Below are 25,794 nucleotides of genomic sequence, written 5' to 3'. Positions count from 1 at the left end.
TCCTTACCCAAATGCACACAGACTCACAGTGTGATTTTAGACAATCAACACTATCCTAGGAGTTTACCAAAACTCATTCACTAGTCTAGAAGAGTTAATGGTACTGAACACAATCTACATATTTAAGTACAGCACATCAGTGTCAAAGCATGACTCATTTAATCAACGCATAAGCAGAGACTGGATTCTAATGCTACTTACACTTCACAACATGACAGCTTTTAAAAAAGTTATCTGTCAGCAAATACACGATGTTACCAAACGCTTCTCTCACAGTGGTTCCCAAATGCACACAGACTCACAGTGTGATTCTAGACAAGCACCACTATCCCTAGGAGTTTAACAAAAATCATTCACTACTGTGAAAGTGGTAAGGGAACTGCACACAATCTTCATATTTCAGGACTGCACTTTACTGTCAATGCCTGACTCATTTAATCAACACATAAGCAATGACTGGCTTCTAATGCTACTAAAACTTGACAACATGACAGGTTTTAAATTATTTATCTGTCAGCAAATACACAATGTTACCAAACGCTTCTATCACAGTGGTTCCCAAATGCACACAGACTCACAGTGTGATTCTAGACAACAACCACTATACATAGGAGTTTACCAAAAATCATTCACTACTGTGGAAGTGATAAGGGAACTGCGCACAATCTTCATACTTCATGACTGCACTTTTGTGTCAAAACCTGACTCACTTAATCAAAGCATAAGCAAATACTGGCTTCTAATGCTACTAAAACTTGACAACATGACCAGTTTTAAAACAGTTATCTGTCAGCAAATACACGATGTTACCAAATGCTTCTCTCACAATCCTTACCCAAATGCACACAGACTCACAGTATGATTTTAGACAAGCAACACTATCCTAAGAGTTTACCAAAACTCATTCACTAGTCTGGAAGAGTTAATGGTACTCCACACAATCTACATATTTAAGTACAGCACATCAGTGTCAAATCATGACTCATTTAATCAACGCATTGGCAAACACTGGATTCTAATGCTACTAAAACTTCGCAACATGACAGGTTTTAAAACAGTTATCGGTCAGCAAATACATGATGTTACCAAATGCTTCTCTCACAGTGATCCCAAATACACACTAACTCACAGTGTGATTCTAGACAAGCACCACTATCCCTAGGAGTTTACCAAAAATCATTCACTACTGTGAAAGTGGTAAGGGAACTGCACACAATCTTCACATTTCAGGACTGCACTTTTGTGCCAATGCCTGACTCATTTAATCAACGCATAAGCAATGACTGGCTTCTAATGCTACTAAAACTTGACAACATGACAGGTTTTAAAATAGTTATCTGTCAGCAAATAGACGATGTTACCAAATGCTTCTCTCACAATGGTTCCCAAATGCACACAGACTCACAGTGTGATTCTAGACAACAACCACTATACCTAGGAGTTTACCAAAAATCATTCACTACTGTGAAATTGGTAAGGGAACTGCACACAATCTTCATATTTCAGGAGGACTGCACTTTACTGTCAATGCCTGACTCATTTAATCAAAGCATAAGCAAAGATTGGCTTCTAATGCTACTAAAACTTGACAACATGACCAGTTTTAAAACAGTTATCTGTCAGCAAATACACGATGTTACCAAATGCTTCTCTCACAATCCTTACCCAAATGCACACAGACTCACAGTATGATTTTAGACAAGCAACACTATCCTAAGAGTTTACCAAAACTCATTCACTAGTCTGGAAGAGTTAATGTTACTGCACACAATCTACATATTTAAGTACAGCACATCAGTGTCAAATCATGACTCATTTAATCAACGCATAAGCAAACACTGGATTCTAATGCTACTAAAACTTCGCAACATGACAGGTTTTAAAACAGTTATCGGTCAGCAAATACATGATGTTACCAAATGCTTCTCTCACAGTGATCCCAAATACACACTAACTCACAGTGTGATTCTAGACAACAACCACTATACCTAGGAGTTTACCAAAAATCATTCACTACTGTGAAAGTGGTAAGGGAACTGCACACAATCTTCACATTTCAGGACTGCACTTTTCTGTCAATGCCTGACTCATTTAATTAACGCATAAGCAATGACTGGCTTCTAATGCTACTAAAACTTGACAACATGACAGGTTTTAAATTAGTTATCTGTCAGCAAATACAGGATGTTACCAATCGCTTCTCTCACAGTGGTTCCCAAATCCACACAGACTCACAGTGTGATTCTAGACAACAACCACTATACCTAGGAGTTTACCAAAAATCATTCACTACTGTGGAAGTGATAAGGGAACTGCACACAATCTTCATATTTCAGGACTGCACTTTTGTGTCAAAGCCTGACTCATTTAATCAAAGCATAAGCAAAGACTGGCTGCTAATGCAACTAAAACTTGACAACGTGACCGGTTTTAAAACAATTATCTGTCAGCAAATACACGATGTTACCAAATGCTTCTCTCACAATCCTTACCCAAATGCACACAGACTCAAAGTGTGATTTTAGACAATCAACACTATCGTAGGAGTTTACCAAAACTCCTTCTCTAGTCTAGAAGAGATAATGGTACTGAACACAATCTACATATTTAAGTACAGCACATCAGTGTCAAAGCATGACTCATTTAATCAACGCATAAGCAAAGACTGGATTCTAATGCTACTAAAACTTCACAACATGACAGGTTTTAAAAAAGTTATCTGTCAGCAAATACACGCTGTTACCAAACGCTTCTCTCACAGTGGTTCCCAAATGCACACAGACTCACAGTGTGATTCTAGACAAGCACCACTACCCCAAGGAGTTTATCAAAACTCATTCACTACAGTGCAAGTGGTAAGGGAACTGCACACAATCTATATATTTCAGGACTGCACTTTTCTATCAAAGCCTGACTCTTTTAATCAAATCATAAGCCATAACTGTCTTCTAATGCTACTAAAACTTCACAACATGACAAGTTAAAACAGTTATCTGTCTGCAAATACACGATGTTACCAAATGCTTCTCTCACAGTGGTTCCCAAATGCACACAGACTCACAGTGTGATTCTAGACAAGCACCACTATCCCTAGGAGTTTATCAAAACTCATTCACTACAGTGCAAGTGGTAAGGGAACTGCACACAATCTATATATTTCAGGACTGTACTTTTCTGTCAAAGACTGACTCATTTAATCAAATCATAAGCCATAACTGTCTTCTAATGCTACTAAAACTTCACAACATGACAAGTTAAAACAGTTATCTGTCAGCAAATACACGATGTTACCAAATACTTCTCTCACAGTGGTTCCCAAATGCACACAGACTCGCAGTGTGATTCTAGACAAGCACCACTATACCTAGGAGTTTACCAAAAATCATTCACTACTGTGAAAGTGGTAAGGGAACTGCACACAATCTTCATATTTCAGGACTGCAGTTTACTGTCAATGCCTGACTCATGTAATCAACGCATAGGCAATGACTGGCTTCTAATGCTACTAAAACTTGACAACATGACAGGTTTTAAATTAGTTATCTGTCAGCGAATGCACGATGTTACCAAACGCTTCTCTCACAGTGGTTCCCAAATCCACACAGACTCACAGTGTGATTCTAGACAACAACCACTATACCTAGGAGTTTACCAAAAATCATTCACTACTGTGGAAGTGATAAGGGAACTGTACACAATCTTCATATTTCAGGACTGCACTTTTGTGTCAAAGCCTGACACATTTAATCAAAGCATAAGCAAAGACTGGCTTCTAATGCTACTAAAGCTTAACAACATGACCGGTTTTAAAACAGTTATCTGTCAGCAAATACACGATGTTACCAAACGCTTCTCTCACAGTGGTTCCCAAATGCACACAGACTCACAGTGTGATTCTAGACAAGCACCACTATCCCTAGGAGTTTACCAAAAATCATTCACTACTGTGAAAGTGGTAAGGGAACTGCACACAATCTTCATATTTCAGGACTGCACTTTACTGTCAATGCCTGACTCATTTAATTAACGCATAAGCAATGACTGGCTTCTAATGCTACTAAAACTTGACAACATGACAGGTTTTAAATTAGTTATCTGTCAGCAAATACACGATGTTACCAATCGCTTCTCTCACAGTGGTTCCCAAATCCCCACAGACTCACAGTGTGATTCTAGACAACAACCACTATACCTAGGAGTTTACCAAAAATCATTCACTACTGTGGAAGTGATAAGGGAACTGCACACAATCTTCATATTTCAGGACTGCACTTTTGTGTCAAAGCCTGACTCATTTAATCAAAGCATAAGCAAAGACTGGATTCTAATGCAACTAAAACTTGACAACATGACCGGTTTTAAAACAGTTATCTGTCAGCAAATACACGATGTTCCCAAATGCTTCTCTCACAATCCTTACCCAAATGCACACAGACTCACAGTGTGATTTTAGACAATCAACACTATCGTAGGAGTTTACCAAAACTCCTTCTCTAGTCTAGAAGAGATAATGGTACTGAACACAATCTACATATTTAAGTACAGCACATCAGTGTCAAAGCATGACTCATTTAATCAACGCATAAGCAAAGACTGGATTCTAATGCTACTAAAACTTCACAACATGACAGGTTTTAAAAAAGTTATCTGTCAGCAAATACACGATGTTACCAAACGCTTCTCTCACAGTGGTTCCCAAATGCACACAGACTCACAGTGTGATTCTAGACAAGCACCACTACCCCAAGGAGTTTATCAAAACTCATTCACTACAGTGCAAGTGGTAAGGGAACTGCACACAATCTATATATTTCAGGACTGCACTTTTCTGTCAAAGCCTGACTCATTTAATCAAATCATAAGCCATAACTGTCTTCTAATGCTACTAAAACTTCACAACATGACAAGTTAAAACAGTTATCTGTCTGCAAATACACGATGTTACCAAATACTTCTCTCACAGTCGTTCCCAAATGCACACAGACTCACAGTGTGATTCTAGACAAGCACCACTATCCCTAGGAGTTTACCAAAAATCATTCACTACTGTGAAAGTGGTAAGGGAACTGCACACAATCTTCGTATTTCAGGACTGCACTTTTGTGTCAATGCCTGACTCATTTTATCAACGCATAAGCAATGACTGGCTTCTAATGCTACTAAAACTTGACAAAATGACAGGTTTTAAAATAGTTATCTGTCAGCAAATAGACGATGTTACCAAATGTTTCTCTCACAGTGGTTCCCAAATGCACACAGACTCACAGTGTGATTCTAGACAACAACCACTATAACTAGGAGTTTACCAAAAATCATTCACTACTGTGAAAGTGGTAAGGGAACTGCACACAATCTTCATATTTCAGGACTGCACTTCACTGTCAATGCCTGGCTCATTTAATCAACGCATAAGCAATGACTGGCTTCTAATGCTACTAAAACTTGACAACATGACAGGTTTTAAAATAGTTATCTGTCAGCAAATAGACGATGTTACCAAATGCTTCTCTCACAGTGGTTCCCAAATGCACACAGACTCACAGTGTGATTCTAGACAACAACCACTATACCTAGGAGTTTACCAAAAATCATTCACTACTGTGAAAGTGGTAAGGGAACTGCACACAATCTTCATATTTCAGGACTGCACTTTACTGTCAATGCCTGACTCATTTAATCAACGCATAAGCAATGACTGGCTTAATGCTACTAAAACTTGACAATATGACAGTTTTTAAATTAGTTATCTGTCAGCAAATACACGATGTTACCAAACGCTTCTCTCACAGTGGTTCCCAAATGCACACAGACTCACAGTGTGATTCTAGACAACAACCACTATACATAGGAGTTTACCAAAAATCATTCACTACTATGGAAGTGATAAGGGAACTGCACACAATCTTCATATTTCAGGACTGCACTTTTGTGTCAAAGCCTGACTCACTTAATCAAAGCATAAGCAAAGACTGGCTTCTAATGCTATTAAAACTTGACAACTTGAACGGTTTTAAAACAGTTATCTGTCAGCAAATACACGATGTTACCAAATGCTTCTCTAACAATCCTTACCCAAATGCACACAGACTCACAGTGTGATTTTAGACAATCAACACTATCCTAGGAGTTTACCAAAACTCATTCACTAGTCTAGAAGAGTTAATGGTACTGAACACAATCTACATATTTAAGTACAGCACATCAGTGTCAAAGCATGACTCATTTAATCAACGCATAAGCAGAGACTGGATTCTAATGCTACTTACACTTCACAACATGACAGCTTTTAAAAAAGTTATCTGTCAGCAAATACACGATGTTACCAAACGCTTCTCTCACAGTGGTTCCCAAATGCACACAGACTCACAGTGTGATTCTAGACAAGCACCACTATCCCTAGGAGTTTAACAAAATTCATTCACTACTGTGAAAGTGGTAAGGGAACTGCACACAATCTTCATATTTCAGGACTGCACTTTACTGTCAATGCCTGTCTCATTTAATCAACACATAAGCAATGACTGGCTTCTAATGCTACTAAAACTTGACAACATGACAGGTTTTAAATTATTTATCTGTCAGCAAATACACAATGTTACCAAACGCTTCTATCACAGTGGTTCCCAAATGCATACAGACTCACAGTGTGATTCTAGACAACAACCACTATACATAGGAGTTTACCAAAAATCATTCACTACTGTGGAAGTGATAAGGGAACTGCGCAAAATCTTCATATTTCATGACTGCACTTTTGTGTCAAAGCCTGACTCACTTAATCAAAGCATAAGCAAATACTGGCTTCTAATGCTACTAAAACTTGACAACATGACCGGTTTTAAAACAGTTATCTGTCAGCAAATACACGATGTTACCAAATGCTTCTCTCACAATCCTTACCCAAATGCACACATACTCACAGTGTGATTTTAGGCAATCAACACTGTCCTAGGAGTTTACCAAAACTCATTCACTCGTCTAGAAGAGTTAATGGTATTGAACACAATCTACATATTTAAGTACAGCACATCAGTGTCAAAGCATGACTCATTTAATCAACGCATGAGCAAAGACTGGCTTCTAATGCTACTAAAACTTGACAACATGACCAGTTTTAAAACAGTTATCGGTCAGCAAATACACGATGTTACCAAATGCTTCTCTCACAATCCTTACCCAAATGCACACAGACTCACAGTATGATTTTAGACAAGCAACACTATCCTAAGAGTTTACCAAAACTCATTCACTAGTCTGGAAGAGTTAATGGTACTCCACACAATCTACATATTTAAGTACAGCACATCAGTGTCAAATCATGACTCATTTAATCAACGCATTGGCAAACACTGGATTCTAATGCTACTAAAACTTCGCAACATGTCAGGTTTTAAAACAGTTATCGGTCAGCAAATACATGATGTTACCAAATGCTTCTCTCACAGTGATCCCAAATACACACTAACTCACAGTGTGATTCTAGACAAGCACCACTATCCCTAGGAGTTTACCAAAAATCATTCACTACTGTGAAAGTGGTAAGGGAACTGCACACAATCTTCACATTTCAGGACTGCACTTTTGTGCCAATGCCTGACTCATTTAATCAACGCATAAGCAATGACTGGCTTCTAATGCTACTAAAACTTGACAACATGACAGGTTTTAAAATAGTTATCTGTCAGCAAATAGACGATGTTACCAAATGCTTCTCTCACAATGGTTCCCAAATGCACACAGACTCACAGTGTGATTCTAGACAACAACCACTATACCTAGGAGTTTACCAAAAATCATTCACTACTGTGAAAGTGGTAAGGGAACTGCACAAAATCTTCATATTTCAGGAGGACTGCACTTTACTGTCAATGCCTGACTCATTTAATCAAAGCATAAGCAAAGATTGGCTTCTAATGCTACTAAAACTTGACAACATGACCAGTTTTAAAACAGTTATCTGTCAGCAAATACACGATGTTACCAAATGCTTCTCTCACAATCCTTACCCAAATGCACACAGACTCACAGTATGATTTTAGACAAGCAACACTATCCTAAGAGTTAACCAAAACTCATTCACTAGTCTGGAAGAGTTAATGTTACTGCACACAATCTACATATTTAAGTACAGCACATCAGTGTCAAATCATGACTCATTTAATCAACGCATAAGCAAACACTGGATTCTAATGCTACTAAAACTTCGCAACATGACAGGTTTTAAAACAGTTATCGGTCAGCAAATACATGATGTTACCAAATGCTTCTCTCACAGTGATCCCAAATACACACTAACTCACAGTGTGATTCTAGACAAGCACCACTATCCCTAGGAGTTTACCAAAAATCATTCACTACTGTGAAAGTGGTAAGGGAACTGCACACAATCTTCATATTTCAGGACTGCACTTTTGTGCCAATGCCCGACTCATTTAATCAACGCATAAGCAATGACTGGCTTCTAATGCTACTAAAACTTGACAACATGACAGGTTTTAAAATAGTTATCTGTCAGCTAATAGACGATGTTACCAAATGCTTCTCTCACAGTGGTTCCCAAATGCACACAGACTCACAGTGTGATTCTAGACAATAACCACTATACCTAGGAGTTTACCAAAAATCATTCACTACTGTGAAAGTGGTAAGGGAACTGCACACAATCTTCACATTTCAGGACTGCACTTTTCTGTCAATGCCTGACTCATTTAATTAACGCATAAGCAATGACTGGCTTCTAATGCTACTAAAACTTGACAACATGACAGGTTTTAAATTAGTTATCTGTCAGCAAATACAGGATGTTACCAATCGCTTCTCTCACAGTGGTTCCCAAATCCACACAGACTCACAGTGTGATTCTAGACAACAACCACTATACCTAGGAGTTTACCAAAAATCATTCACTACTGTGGAAGTGATAAGGGAACTGCACACAATCTTCATTTTTCAGGACTGCACTTTTGTGTCAAAGCCTGACTCATTTAATCAAAGCATAAGCAAAGACTGGCTTCTAATGCAACTAAAACTTGACAAAGTGACCGGTTTTAAAACAATTATCTGTCAGCAAATACACGATGTTACCAAATGCTTCTCTCACAATCCTTACCCAAATGCACACAGACTCACAGTGTGATTTTAGACAATCAACACTATCGTAGGAGTTTACCAAAACTCCTTCTCTAGTCTAGAAGAGATAATGGTACTGAACACAATCTACATATTTACGTACAGCACATCAGTGTCAAAGCATGACTCATTTAATCAACGCATAAGCAAAGACTGGATTCTAATGCTACTAAAACTTCACAACATGACAGGTTTTAAAAAAGTTATCTGTCAGCAAATACACGATGTTACCAAACGCTTCTCTCACAGTGGTTCCCAAATGCACACAGACTCACAGTGTGATTCTAGACAACAACCTCTATACATAGGAGTTTACCAAAAATCATTCACTACTGTGGAAGTGATAAGGGAACTGCGCACAATCTTCATATTTCATGACTGCACTTTTGTGTCAAAGCCTGACTCACTTAATCAAAGCATAAGCAAATACTGGCTTCTAATGCTACTAAAACTTGACAACATGACCGGTTTTAAAACAGTTATCTGTCAGCAAATACACGATGTTACCAAATGCTTCTCTCACAATCCTTACCCAAATGCACACAGACTCACAGTGTGATTTTAGACAAGCAACACTGTCTTATGAGTTTACCAAAAATCATTCACTAGTCTGGAAGAGTTAATGGTACTGCACACAATCTACATATCTAAGTACAGCACATCAGTGTCAAAGAATGACTCATTTAATCAACGCATAAGCAAAGACTGGATTCTAATGCTACTAAAACTTCACAACATGACAGGTTTTAAAACAGTTATCTGTAAGCAAATACACTATGTTACCAAATGCTTCTCTCACAGTGATCCCAAATACACACTAACTCACAGTGTGATTCTAGACAAGCACCACTATCCCTAGGAGTTTACCAAAACTCATTCACTACAGTGAAGTGGTAAGGGAACTGCACACAATCTACATATTTCACGACTGCAATTTACTGTCAATGCCTGACTCATTTAATGAAAGCATAAGCCATAACTGTCTTCTAATGCTACTAAAACTTGACAACATGACATGTTTTAAAACAGTTATCTGTCAGCAAATACACGATGTTACCAAACACTTCTCTCACAGTGGTTCCCAAATGCACACAGACTGACAGTGTGATTCTAGACAAGCACCACTATCCCTAGGAGTTTACCAAAAATCATTCACTACTGTGAAAGTGGTTAGGGAACTGCACACAATCTTCATTTTTCAGGACTGCACTTTTGTGTCAATGCCTGACTCATTTAATCAACGCATAAGCAATAACTGTCTTCTAATGCTACTAAAACTTGACAACATGACAGGTTTTAAAATAGTTATCTGTCAGCAAATACACGATGTTACCAAATGCTTCTCTCACAGTGGTTCCCAAATGCACACAGACTCACAGTGTGATTCTAGACAACAACCACTATACCTAGGAGTTTACCAAAAATCATTCACTACTGTGAAAGTGGTAAGGGAACTGCACACAATCTTCATATTTCAGGACTGCACTTTACTGTCAATGCCTGACTCATTTAATCAACGCATAAGCAATGACTGGCTTAATGCTACTAAAACGTGACAACATGACAGGTTTTAAATTAGTTATCTGTCAGCAAATACACGATGTTACCAAACACTTCTCTCACAGTGGTTCCCAAATGCACACAGACTGACAGTGTGATTCTAGACAAGCACCACTATCCCTAGGAGTTTACCAAAAATCATTCACTACTGTGAAAGTGGTTAGGGAACTGCACACAATCTTCATTTTTCAGGACTGCACTTTTGTGTCAATGCCTGACTCATTTAATCAACGCATAAGCAATAACTGTCTTCTAATGCTACTAAAACTTGACAACATGACAGGTTTTAAAATAGGTATCTGTCAGCAAATACACGATGTTACCAAATGCTTCTCTCACAGTGGTTCCCAAATGCACACAGACTCACAGTGTGATTCTAGACAACAACCACTATACCTAGGAGTTTACCAAAAATCATTCACTACTGTGAAAGTGGTAAGGGAACTGCACACAATCTTCATATTTCAGGACTGCACTTTACTGTCAATGCCTGACTCATTTAATCAACGCATAAGCAATGACTGGCTTAATGCTACTAAAACGTGACAACATGACAGGTTTTAAATTAGTTATCTGTCAGCAAATACACGATGTTACCAAACGCTTCTCTCACAGTGGTTCCCAAATGCACACAGACTCACAGTGTGATTTTAGACAACAACCACTATACATAGGAGTTTACCAAAAATCATTCACTACTGTGGAAGTGATAAGGGAACTGCACACAATCTTCATATTTCAGGACTGCACTTTTGTGTCAAAGCCTGACTCACTTAATCAAAGCATAAGCAAAGACTGGCTTCTAATGCTATTAAAACTTGACAACTTGACCGTTTTTAAAACAGTTATCTGTCAGCAAATACACGATGTTACCAAATGCTTCTCTCACAATCCTTACCCAAATGCACACAGACTCACAGTGTGATTTTAGACAATCAACACTATCCTAGGAGTTTACCAAAACTCATTCACTAGTCTAGAAGAGTTATTGGTACTGAACACAATCTACATATTTAAGTACAGCACATCAGTGTCAAAGCATGACTCATTTAATCAACGCATAAGCAAAGACTGGATTCTAATGCTACTTACACTTCACAACATGACGGCTTTTAAAAAAGTTATCTGTCAGCAAATACACGATGTTACCAAACGCTTCTCTCACAGTGGTTCCCAAATGCACACAGACTCACAGTGTGATTCTAGACAAGCACCACTATCCCTAGGAGTTTACCAAAAATCATTCACTACTGTGAAAGTGGTAAGGGAACTGCACACAATCTTCATATTTCAGGACTGCACTTTACTGTCAATGCCTGACTCATTTAATCAACGCATAAGCAATGACTGGCTTAATGCTACTAAAACGTGACAACATGACAGGTTTTAAATTAGTTATCTGTCAGCAAATACACGATGTTACCAAACGCTTCTCTCACAGTGGTTCCCAAATGCACACAGACTCACAGTGTGATTTTAGACAACAACCACTATACATAGGAGTTTACCAAAAATCATTCACTACTGTGGAAGTGATAAGGGAACTGCACACAATCTTCATATTTCAGGACTGCACTTTTCTGTCAAAGCCTGACTCATTTAATCAAATCATAAGCCATAACTGTCTTCTAATGCTACTTACACTTCACAACATGACAGCTTTTAAAAAAGTTATCTGTCAGCAAATACACGATGTTACCAAACGCTTCTCTCACAGTGGTTCCCAAATGCACACAGACTCACAGTGTGATTCTAGACAAGCACCACTATCCCTAGGAGTTTAACAAAAATCATTCACTACTGTGAAAGTGGTAAGGGAACTGCACACAATCTTCATATTTCAGGACTGCACTTTACTGTCAATGCCTGACTCATTTAATCAACACATAAGCAATGACTGGCTTCTAATGCTACTAAAACTTGACAACATGACAGGTTTTAAATTATTTATCTGTCAGCAAATACACAATGTTACCAAACGCTTCTATCACAGTGGTTCCCAAATGCATACAGACTCACAGTGTGATTCTAGACAACAACCACTATACATAGGAGTTTACCAAAAATCATTCACTACTGTGGAAGTGATAAGGGAACTGCGCACAATCTTCATATTTCATGACTGCACTTTTGTGTCAAAGCCTGACTCACTTAATCAAAGCATAAGCAAATACTGGCTTCTAATGCTACTAAAACTTGACAACATGACCGGTTTTAAAACAGTTATCTGTCAGCAAATACACGATGTTACCAAATGCTTCTCTCACAATCCTTACCCAAATGCACACATACTCACAGTGTGATTTTAGGCAATCAACACTGTCCTAGGAGTTTACCAAAACTCATTCACTCGTCTAGAAGAGTTAATGGTATTGAACACAATCTACATATTTAAGTACAGCACATCAGTGTCAAAGCATGACTCATTTAATCAACGCATGAGCAAAGACTGGCTTCTAATGCTACTAAAACTTGACAACATGACCAGTTTTAAAACAGTTATCTGTCAGTAAATACACGATGTTACCAAATGCTTCTCTCACAATCCTTACCCAAATGCACACAGACTCACAGTATGATTTTAGACAAGCAACACTATCCTAAGAGTTTACCAAAACTCATTCACTAGTCTGGAAGAGTTAATGGTACTCCACACAATCTACATATTTAAGTACAGCACATCAGTGTCAAATCATGACTCATTTAATCAACGCATTGGCAAACACTGGATTCTAATGCTACTAAAACTTCGCAACATGACAGGTTTTAAAACAGTTATCGGTCAGCAAATACATGATGTTACCAAATGCTTCTCTCACAGTGATCCCAAATACACACTAACTCACAGTGTGATTCTAGACAAGCACCACTATCCCTAGGAGTTTACCAAAAATCATTCACTACTGTGAAAGTGGTAAGGGAACTGCACACAATCTTCACATTTCAGGACTGCACTTTTGTGCCAATGCCTGACTCATTTAATCAACGCATAAGCAATGACTGGCTTCTAATGCTACTAAAACTTGACAACATGACAGGTTTTAAAATAGTTATCTGTCAGCAAATAGACGATGTTACCAAATGCTTCTCTCACAATGGTTCCCAAATGCACACAGACTCACAGTGTGATTCTAGACAACAACCACTATACCTAGGAGTTTACCAAAAATCATTCACTACTGTGAAAGTGGTAAGGGAACTGCACAAAATCTTCATATTTCAGGAGGACTGCACTTTACTGTCAATGCCTGACTCATTTAATCAAAGCATAAGCAAAGATTGGCTTCTAATGCTACTAAAACTTGACAACATGACCAGTTTTAAAACAGTTATCTGTCAGCAAATACACGATGTTACCAAATGCTTCTCTCACAATCCTTACCCAAATGCACACAGACTCACAGTATGATTTTAGACAAGCAACACTATCCTAAGAGTTAACCAAAACTCATTCACTAGTCTGGAAGAGTTAATGTTACTGCACACAATCTACATATTTAAGTACAGCACATCAGTGTCAAATCATGACTCATTTAATCAACGCATAAGCAAACACTGGATTCTAATGCTACTAAAACTTCGCAACATGACAGGTTTTAAAACAGTTATCGGTCAGCAAATACATGATGTTACCAAATGCTTCTCTCACAGTGATCCCAAATACACACTAACTCACAGTGTGATTCTAGACAAGCACCACTATCCCTAGGAGTTTACCAAAAATCATTCACTACTGTGAAAGTGGTAAGGGAACTGCACACAATCTTCATATTTCAGGACTGCACTTTTGTGCCAATGCCTGACTCATTTAATCAACGCATAAGCAATGACTGGCTTCTAATGCTACTAAAACTTGACAACATGACAGGTTTTAAAATAGTTATCTGTCAGCAAATAGACGATGTTACCAAATGCTTCTCTCACAATGGTTCCCAAATGCACACAGACTCACAGTGTGATTCTAGACAACAACCACTATACCTAGGAGTTTACCAAAAATCATTCACTACTGTGAAATTGGTAAGGGAACTGCACACAATCTTCATATTTCAGGAGGACTGCACTTTACTGTCAATGCCTGACTCATTTAATCAAAGCATAAGCAAAGATTGGCTTCTAATGCTACTAAAACTTGACAACATGACCAGTTTTAAAACAGTTATCTGTCAGCAAATACACGATGTTACCAAATGCTTCTCTCACAATCCTTACCCAAATGCACACAGACTCACAGTATGATTTTAGACAAGCAACACTATCCTAAGAGTTTACCAAAACTCATTCACTAGTCTGGAAGAGTTAATGTTACTGCACACAATCTACATATTTAAGTACAGCACATCAGTGTCAAATCATGACTCATTTAATCAACGCATAAGCAAACACTGGATTCTAATGCTACTAAAACTTCGCAACATGACAGGTTTTAAAACAGTTATCGGTCAGCAAATACATGATGTTACCAAATGCTTCTCTCACAGTGATCCCAAATACACACTAACTCACAGTGTGATTCTAGACAAGCACCACTATCCCTAGGAGTTTACCAAAAATCATTCACTACTGTGAAAGTGGTAAGGGAACTGCACACAATCTTCATATTTCAGGACTGCACTTTTGTGCCAATGCCTGACTCATTTAATCAACGCATAAGCAATGACTGGCTTCTAATGCTACTAAAACTTGACAACATGACAGGTTTTAAAATAGTTATCTGTCAGCAAATAGACGATGTTACCAAATGCTTCTCTCACATTGGTTCCCAAATGCACACAGACTCACAGTGTGATTCTAGACAACAACCACTATACCTAGGAGTTTACCAAAAATCATTCACTACTGTGAAAGTGGTAAGGGAACTGCACACAATCTTCACATTTCAGGACTGCACTTTTCTGTCAATGCCTGACTCATTTAATTAACGCATAAGCAATGACTGGCTTCTAATGCTACTAAAACTTGACAACATGACAGGTTTTAAATTAGTTATCTGTCAGCAAATACAGGATGTTACCAATCGCTTCTCTCACAGTGGTTCCCAAATCCACACAGACTCACAGTGTGATTCTAGACAACAACCACTATACCTAGGAGTTTACCAAAAATCATTCACTACTGTGGAAGTGATAAGGGAACTGCACACAATCTTCATTTTTCAGGACTGCACTTTTGTGTCAAAGCCTGACTCATTTAATCAAAGCATAAGCAAAGACTGGCTTCTAATGCAACTAAAACTTGACAAAGTGACCGGTTTTAAAACAATTATCTGTCAGCAAATACACGATGTTACCAAATGCTTCTCTCACAATCCTTACCCAAATGCACACAGACTCACAGTGTGATTTTAGACAATCAACACTATCGTAGGAGTTTACCAAAACTCCTTCTCTAGTCTAGAAGAGATAATGGTACTGAACACAATCTACATATTTAAGTACAGCACATCAGTGTCAAAGCATGACTCATTTAATCAACGCATAAGCAAAGACTGGATTCTAATGCTACTAAAACTTCACAACATGACAGGTTTTTAAAAAGTTATCTGTCAGCAAATACACGATGTTACCAAACGCTTCTCTCACAGTGGTTCCCAAATGCACACAGACTCACAGTGTGATTCTAGACAAGCACCACTACCCCAAGGAGTTTATCAAAACTCATTCACTACAGTGCAAGTGGTAAGGGAACTGCACACAATCTATATATTTCAGGACTGCACTTTTCTATCAAAGCCTGACTCATTTAATCAAATCATAAGCCATAACTGTCTTCTAATGCTACTAAAACTTCACAACATGACACGTTAAAACAGTTATCTGTCTGCAAATACACGATGTTACCAAATACTTCTCTCACAGTGGTTCCCAAATGCACACAGACTCACAGTGTGATTCTAGACAAGCACCACTATCCCTAGGAGTTTACCAAAAATCATTCACTACTGTGAAAGTGGTAAGGGAACTGCACACAATCTTCATATTTCAGGACTGCACTTTTGTGTCAATGCCTGACTCATTTTATCAACGCATAAGCAATGACTGGCTTCTAATGCTACTAAAACTTGACAACATGACAGGTTTTAAAATAGTTATCTGTCAGCAAATACACAATGTTACCAAATGCTTCTCTCACAGTGGTTCCCAAATGCACACAGACTCACAGTGTGATTCTAGACAACAACCACTATACCTAGGAGTTTACCAAAAATCATTCACTACTGTGAAAGAGGTAAGGGAACTGCACACAATCTTCGTATTTCAGGACTGCACTTTACTGTCAATGCCTGACTCATTTAATCAACGCATAAGCAATGACTGGCTTCTAATGCTACTAAAACTTGACAACATGACAGGTTTTAAATTATTTATCTGTCAGAAAATACACGATGTTACCAAACGCTTCTCTCACAGTGGTTCCCAAATGCACACAGACTCACAGTGTGATTCTAGACAACAACCACTATACATAGGAGTTTACCAAAAATCATTCACTACTGTGTAAGTGATAAGGGAACTGCGCACAATCTTCATATTTCATGACTGCACTTTTGTGTCAAAGCCTGACTCACTTAATCAAAGCTTAAGCAAATACTGGCTTCTAATGCTACTAAAACTTGACAACATGATCGGTTTTAAAACAGTTATCTGTCAGCAAATAGACGATGTTACCAAATGCTTCTCTCACAATCCTTACCCAAATGCACACATACTCACAGTGTGATTTTAGACAATCAACACTATCCTAGGAGTTTACCAAAACTCATTCACTAGTCTAGAAGAGTTAATGGTATTGAACACAATCTACATATTTAACTACAGCACATCAGTGTCAAAGCATGACTCATTTAATCAACTCATGAGCAAAGACTGGATTCTAATGCTACTTACACTTCACAACATGACAGGTTTTAAAAAAGTTATCTGTCAGCAAATACACGGTGTTACCAAACGCTTCTCTCACAGTGGTTCCCAAATGCACACAGACTCACACTGTGATTCTAGACAAGCACCACTACCCCAAGGAGTTTATCAAAACTCATTCACTACAGTGCAACTGGTAAGGGAACTGCACACATTCTATATATTTCAGGACTGCACTTTTCTGTCAAAGCCTGACTCATTTAAACAAATCATAAGCCATAACTGTCTTCTAATGCTACTAAAACTTCACAACATGACAAGTTAAAACAGTTATCTGTCTGCAAATACACGATGTTACCAAATACTTCTCTCACAGTGGTTCCCAAATGCACACAGACTCACAGTGTGATTCTAGACAAGCACCACTATCCCTAGGAGTTTACCAAAAATCATTCACTACTGTGAAAGTGGTAAGGGAACTGCACACAATCTTCATATTTCAGGACTGCACTTGACTGTCAATGCCTGACTCATTTAATCAACGCATAAGCAACGACTGGCTTCTAATGCTACTAAAACTTGACAACATGACAGGTTTTAAAATAGTTATCTGTCAGCAAATAGACGATGTAACCAAATGCTTCTCTCACAGTGTTTCCCAAATGCACACAGACTCACAGTGTGATTCTAGACAACAACCACTATACCTAGGAGTTTACCAAAAATCATTCACTACTGTGAAAGTGGTAAGGGAACTGCACACAATCTTCATATTTCAGGACTGCACTTTTCTGTCAATGCCTGACTCATTTAATTAACGCATAAGCAATGACTGGCTTCTAATGCTACTAAAACTTGACAACATGACAGGTTTTAAATTAGCTATCTGTCAGCAAATACACGATGTTACCAATCGCTTCTCTCACAGTGGTTCCCAAATCCACACAGACTCACAGTGTGATTCTAGACAACAACCACTATACCTAGGAGTTTACCAAAAATCATTCACTACTGTGGAAGTGATAAGGGAACTGCACACAATCTTCATATTTCAGGACTGCACTTTTGTGTCAAAGCCTGACTCATTTAATAAAAGCATAAGCAAAGACTGGCTTCTAATGCAACTAAAACTTGACAACATGACCGGTTTTAAAACAGTTATCTGTCAGCAAATACACGATGTTACCAAATGCTTCTCTCACAATCCTTACCCAAATGCACACAGACACACAGTGTGATTTTAGACAATCAACACTATCGTAGGAGTTTACCAAAACTCATTCTCTAGTCTAGAAGAGATAATGGTACTGAACACAATCTACATATTTAAGTACAGCACATCAGTGTCAAAGCATGACTCATTTAATCAACGCATAAGCAAAGACTGGATTCTAATGCTACTAAAACTTCACAACATGACAGGTTTTAAAAAAGTTATCTGTCAGCAAATACACGATGTTACCAAACGCTTCTCTCACAGTGGTTCCCAAATGCACACAGACTCACAGTGTGATTCTAGACAAGCACCACTACCCCAAGGAGTTTATCAAAACTCATTCACTACAGTGCAAGTGGTAAGCGAACTGCACACAATCTATATATTTCAGGACTGCACTTTTCAGTCAAAGCCTGACTCATTTAATTAAATCATAAGCCATAACTGTCTTCTAATGCTACTAAAACTTCACAACATGACAAGTTAAAACAGTTATCTGTCTGCAAATACACGATGTTACCAAATACTTCTCTCACAGTGGTTCCCAAATGCACATAGACTCACAGAGTGATTCTAGACAAGCACCACTATCCCTAGGAGTTTACCAAAAATCATTCACTACTGTGAAAGTGGTAAGGGAACTGCACACAATCTTCATATTTCAGGACTGCACTTTTGTGTCAATGCCTGACTCATTTTATCAACGCATAAGCAATGACTGGCTTCTAATGTTACTAAAACTTGACAACATGACAGGTTTTAAAATAGTTATCTGTCAGCAAATACACAATGTTACCAAATGCTTCTCTCACAGTGGTTCCCAAATGCACACAGACTCACAGTGTGATTCTAGACAACAACCACTATACCTAGGAGTTTACCAAAAATCATTCACTACTGTGAAAGAGGTAAGGGAACTGCACACAATCTTCATATTTCAGGACTGCACTTTACTGTCAATGCCTGACTCATTTAATCAACGCATAAGCAATGACTGGCTTCTAATGCTACTAAAACTTGACAACATGACAGGTTTTAAAATAGTTATCTGTCAGCAAATAGACGATGTTACCAAATGCTTCTCTCACAGTGGTTCCCAAATGCACACAGACTCACAGTGTGATTCTAGACAACAACCACTATACCTAGGAGTTTACCAAAAATCATTCACTACTGTGAAAGTGGTAAGGGAACTGCACACAATCTTCATATTTCAGGACTGCACTTTTGTGTCAATGCCTGACTCATTTAATCAACACATAAGCAATGACTGGCTTCTAATGCTACTAAAACTTCACAACATGACAGGTTTTAAAATAGTTATCTGTCAGCAAATAGACGATGTTGCCAAATGCTTCTCTCACAGTGGTTCCCAAATGCACACAGACTCACAGTGTGATTCTAGACAAGCACCACTACCCCAAGGAGTTTATCAAAACTCATTCACTACAGTGCAAGTGGTAAGCGAACTGCACACAATCTATATATTTCAGGACTGCACTTTTCAGTCAAAGCCTGACTCATTTAATTAAATCATAAGCCATAACTGTCTTCTAATGCTACTAAAACTTCACAACATGACAAGTTAAAACAGTTATCTGTCTGCAAATACACGATGTTACTAAATACTTCTCTCACAGTGGTTCCCAAATGCACATAGACTCACAGAGTGATTCTAGACAAGCACCACTATCCCTAGGAGTTTACCAAAAATCATTCACTACTGTGAAAGTGGTAAGGGAACTGCACACAATCTTCATATTTCAGGACTGCACTTTTGTGTCAATGCCTGACTCATTTTATCAACGCATAAGCAATGACTGGCTTCTAAGGTTACTAAAACTTGACAACATGACAGGTTTTAAAATAGTTATCTGTCAGCAAATACACAATGTTACCAAATGCTTCTCTCACAGTGGTTCCCAAATGCACACAGACTCACAGTGTGATTCTAGACAACAACCACTATACCTAGGAGTTTACCAAAAATCATTCACTACTGTGAAAGAGGTAAGGGAACTGCACACAATCTTCATATTTCAGGACTGCACTTTACTGTCAATGCCTGACTCATTTAATCAACGCATAAGCAATGACTGGCTTCTAATGCTACTAAAACTTGACAACATGACAGGTTTTAAATTATTTATCTGTCAGCAAATACACGATGTTACCAAACGCTTCTCTCACAGTGGTTCCCAAATGCACACAGACTCACAGTGTGATTCTAGACAACAACCACTATACATCGGAGTTTACCAAAAATCATTCACTACTGTGGAAGTGATAAGGGAACTGCACACAATCTTCATATTTCATGACTGCACTTTTGTGTCAAAGCCTGACTCACTTCATCAAAGCATAAGCAAAGACTGGCTTCTAATGCTACTAAAACTTGAAAACATACCGGTTTTAAAACAGTTATCTGTCAGCAAATACACAATGTTACCAAATGCTTCTCTCACAATCCTTACCCAAATGCACACATACTCACAGTGTGATTTTAGACAATCAACACTATCCTAGGAGTTTACCAAAACTCATTCACTAGTCTAGAAGAGTTAATGGTATTGAACACAATCTACATATTTAAGTACAGCACATCAGTGTCAAAGCATGACTCATTTAATCAACGCATGAGCAAAGACTGGATTCTAATGCAACTTACACTTCACAACATGACAGGTTTTAAAATAGTTATCTATCAGCAAATACACGATGTTACCAAATGCTTCCCTCACAGTGGTTCCCAAATGCACACAGACTCACAGTGTGATTCTAGACAACAACCACTATACCTAGGAGTTTACCAAAAATCATTCACTACTGTGAAAGTGGTAAGGGAACTGCACACAATCTTCATTTTTCAGGACTGCACTTCACTGTCAATGCCTGACTCATTTAATCAACGCATAAGCACTGACTGGCTTCTAATGCTACTAAAACTTGACAACATGACAAGTTTTAAAATAGTTATCTGTCAGCAAATAGACGATGTTACCAAATGCTTCTCTCACAGTGGTTCCCAAATGCACACAGACTCACAGTGTGATTCTAGACAACAACCACTATACCTAGGAGTTTACCAAAAATCATTCACTACTGTGGAAGTGATAAGGGAACTGCACACAATCTTCATATTTCAGGACTGCACTTTTGTGTCAAAGCCTGACTCATTTAATCAAAGCATAAGCAAAGACTGGCTTCTAATGCAACTAAGACTTGACAATATAACCGGTTTTAAAACAGTTATCTGTCAGCAAATACACGATGTTACCAAATGCTTCTCTCACAATCCTTACCCAAATGCACACAGACTCACAGTGTGATTTTAGACAATCAACACTATCGTAGGAGTTTAGCAAAACTCTTTCTCTAGTCTAGAAGGGTTAATGGTACTCCACACAATCTACATATTTAAGTACAGCACATCAGTGTCAAAACATGACTGATTTAATCAACGCATAAGCAAACACTGGATTCTAATGCTACTAAAACTTCGCAACATGACAGGTTTTAAAACAGTTATCAGTCAGCAAATACATGATGTTACCAAATGCTTCTCTCACAGTGATCCCAAATACACACTAACTCACAGTGTGATTCTAGACAAGCACCACTATCCCTAGGAGTTTACCAAAAATCATTCACTACTGTGAAAGTGGTAAGGGAACTGCACACAATCTTCACATTTCAGGACTGCACTTTTGTGCCAATGCCTGACTCATTTAATCAACGCATAAGCAATGACTGGCTTCTAATGCTACTAAAACTTGACAACATGACAGGTTTTAAAATAGTTATCTGTCAGCAAATAGACGATGTTACCAAATGCTTCTCTCACAGTGGTTCCCAAATGCACACAGACTCACAGTGTGATTCTAGACAACAACCACTATACCTAGGAGTTTACCAAAAATCATTCACTACTGTGAAAGTGGTAAGGGAACTGCACACAATCTTCATATTTCAGGACTGCACTTTTGTGTCAATGCCTGACTCATTTAATCAACACATAAGCAATGACTGGCTTCTAATGCTACTAAAACTTGACAACATGACAGGTTTTAAAATAGTTATCTGTCAGCAAATAGACGATGTTGCCAAATGCTTCTCTCACAGTGGTTCCCAAATGCACACAGACTCACAGTGTGATTCTAGACAAGCACCACTATCCCTAGGAGTTTAACAAAAATCATTCACTACTGTGAAAGTGGTAAGGGAACTGCACACAATCTGCATATTTCAGGACTGCACTTTACTGTCAATGCCTGACTCATTTAATCAACACATAAGCAATGACTGGTTCTAATGCTACTAAAACTTGACAACATGACAGGTTTTAAATTAGTTATCTGTCAGCAAATACACGATGTTACCAAACGCTTCTCTCACAGTGGTTCCCAAATGCACACAGACTCACAGTGTGATTCTAGACAAGCACCACTATCCCTAGGAGTTTACCAAAAAACATTCACTACTGTGAAAGTGGTAAGGGAACTGCACACAATCTTCATATTTCAGGACTGCACTTTTGTGTCAATGCCTGACTCATTTTGTCAACGCATAAGCAATGACTGGCTTCTAATGCTACTAAAACTTCACAACATGACAGGTTTTAAAATAGTTATCTGTCAGCAAATAGACGATGTTACCAAATGCTTCTCTCACAGTGGTTTCCAAATGCACACAGACTCACAGTGTGATTCTAGACAAACACCACTACCCCAAGGAGTTTATCAAAACTCATTCACTACAGTGCAAGTGGTAAGGGAACTGCACACAATCTATATATTTCAGGACTGCACTTTTCAGTCAAAGCCTGACTCATTTAATCAAATCATAAGCCATAACTGTCTTCTAATGCTACTAAAACTTCACAACATGACAAGTTAAAACAGTTATCTGTCTGCCAATACACAATGTTACCAAATACTTCTCTCACAGTGGTTCCCAAATGCACACAGACTCACAGTGTGATTCTAGACAAGCACCACTATCCCTAGGAGTTTACCAAAAATCATTCAATACTGTGGAAGTGATAAGGGAACTGCACACAATCTTCATATTTCATGACTGCACTTTTGTGTCAAAGCCTGACTCACTTAATCAAAGCATAAGCAAAGACTGGCTTCTAATGCTACTAAAACTTAACAACATGACCGGTTTTAAAACAGTTATCTGTCAGCAAATACATGATGTTACCAAATGCTTCTCTCACAATCCTTACCCAAATGCACACATACTCACAGTGTGATTTTAGACAATCAACACTATCCTAGGAGTTTACCAAAACTCATTCACTAGTCTAGAAGAGTTAATGGTATTGAACACAATCTACATATTTAGGTACAGCACATCAGTGTCAAAGCATGACTCATTCAATCAACGCATGAGCAAAGACTGGATTCTAATGCTACTTACACTTCACAACATGACAGGTTTTAAAAAAGTTATCTGTCAGCAAATACACGATGTTACCAAACGCTTCTCTCACAATCCTTACCCAAATGCACACAGACTCACAGTGTGATTCTAGACAAGCACCACTACCCCAAGGAGTTTATCAAAACTCATTCACTACAGTGCAAGTGGTAAGGGAACTGCACACATTCTATATATTTCAGGACTGCACTTTTCTGTCAAAGCCTGACTCATTTAATCAAATCATAAGCCATAACTGTCTTCTAATGCTACAAAAACTTCACAACATGACAAGTTAAAACAGTTATCTGTCTGCAAATACACGATGTTACCAAATACTTCTCTCACAGTGGTTCCCAAATGCACACAGACTCACAGTGTGATTCTAGACAAGCACCACTATCCCTAGGAGCTTACCAAAAATCATTCACTACTGTGAAAGTGGTAAGGGAACTGCACACAATCTTCATATTTCAGGACTGCACTTTTGTGTCAATGCCTGACTCATTTTATCAATGCATAAGCAATGACTGGCTTCTAATGCTACTAAAACTTGACAACATGACCAGTTTTAAAACAGTTATCTGTCAGCAAAAACACGATGTTACCAAATGCTTCTCTCACAATCCTTACCCAAATGCACACAGACTCACAGTATGATTTTAGACAAGCAACACTATCCTAAGAGTTTACCAAAACTCATTCACTAGTCTGGAAGAGTTAATGGTACTCCACACAATCTACGTATTTAAGTACAGCACATCAGTGTCAAATCATGACTCATTTAATCAACGCATAAGCAAACACTGGATTCTAATGCTACTAAAACTTCGCAACATGACAGGTTTTAAAACAGTTATCGGTCAGCAAATACATGATGTTACCAAATGCTTCTCTCACAGTGATCCCAAATACACACTAACTCACAGTGTGATTCTAGACAAGCACCACTATCCCTAGGAGTTTACCAAAAATCATTCACTACTGTGAAAGTGGTAAGGGAACTGCACACAATCTTCACATTTCAGGACTGCACTTTTGTGCCAATGCCTGACTCATTTAATCAACGCATAAGCAATGACTGGCTTCTAGTGCTACTAAAACTTGACAACATGACAGGTTTTAAAATAGTAATCTGTCAGCAAATAGACGATGTTACCAAATGCTTCTCTCACAGTGGTTCCCAAATGCACACAGACTCACAGTGTGATTCTAGACAACAACCACTATACCTAGGAGTTTACCAAAAATCATTCACTACTGTGAAAGTGGTAAGGGAACTGCACACAATCTTCATATTTCAGGACTGCACTTTACTGTCAATGCCTGACTCATTTAATCAAAGCATAAGCAAAGATTGGCTTCTAATGCTACTAAAACTTGACAACATGACCAGTTTTAAAACAGTTATCTGTCAGCAAATACACAATGTTACCAAATGCTTCTCTCACAATCCTTACCCAAATGCACACAGACTCACAGTATGATTTTAGACAAGCAACACTATCCTAAGAGTTTACCAAAACTCATTCACTAGTCTGGAAGAGTTAATGTTACTGCACACAATCTACATATTTAAGTACAGCATATCAGTGTCAAATCATG

This window comes from Triturus cristatus, chromosome 1_1, assembly GCF_964204655.1.
Source record: "Triturus cristatus chromosome 1_1, aTriCri1.1, whole genome shotgun sequence".
NCBI lineage: Eukaryota > Metazoa > Chordata > Amphibia > Caudata > Salamandridae > Triturus > Triturus cristatus.
This window is presented reverse-complemented; position numbering follows the sequence as displayed.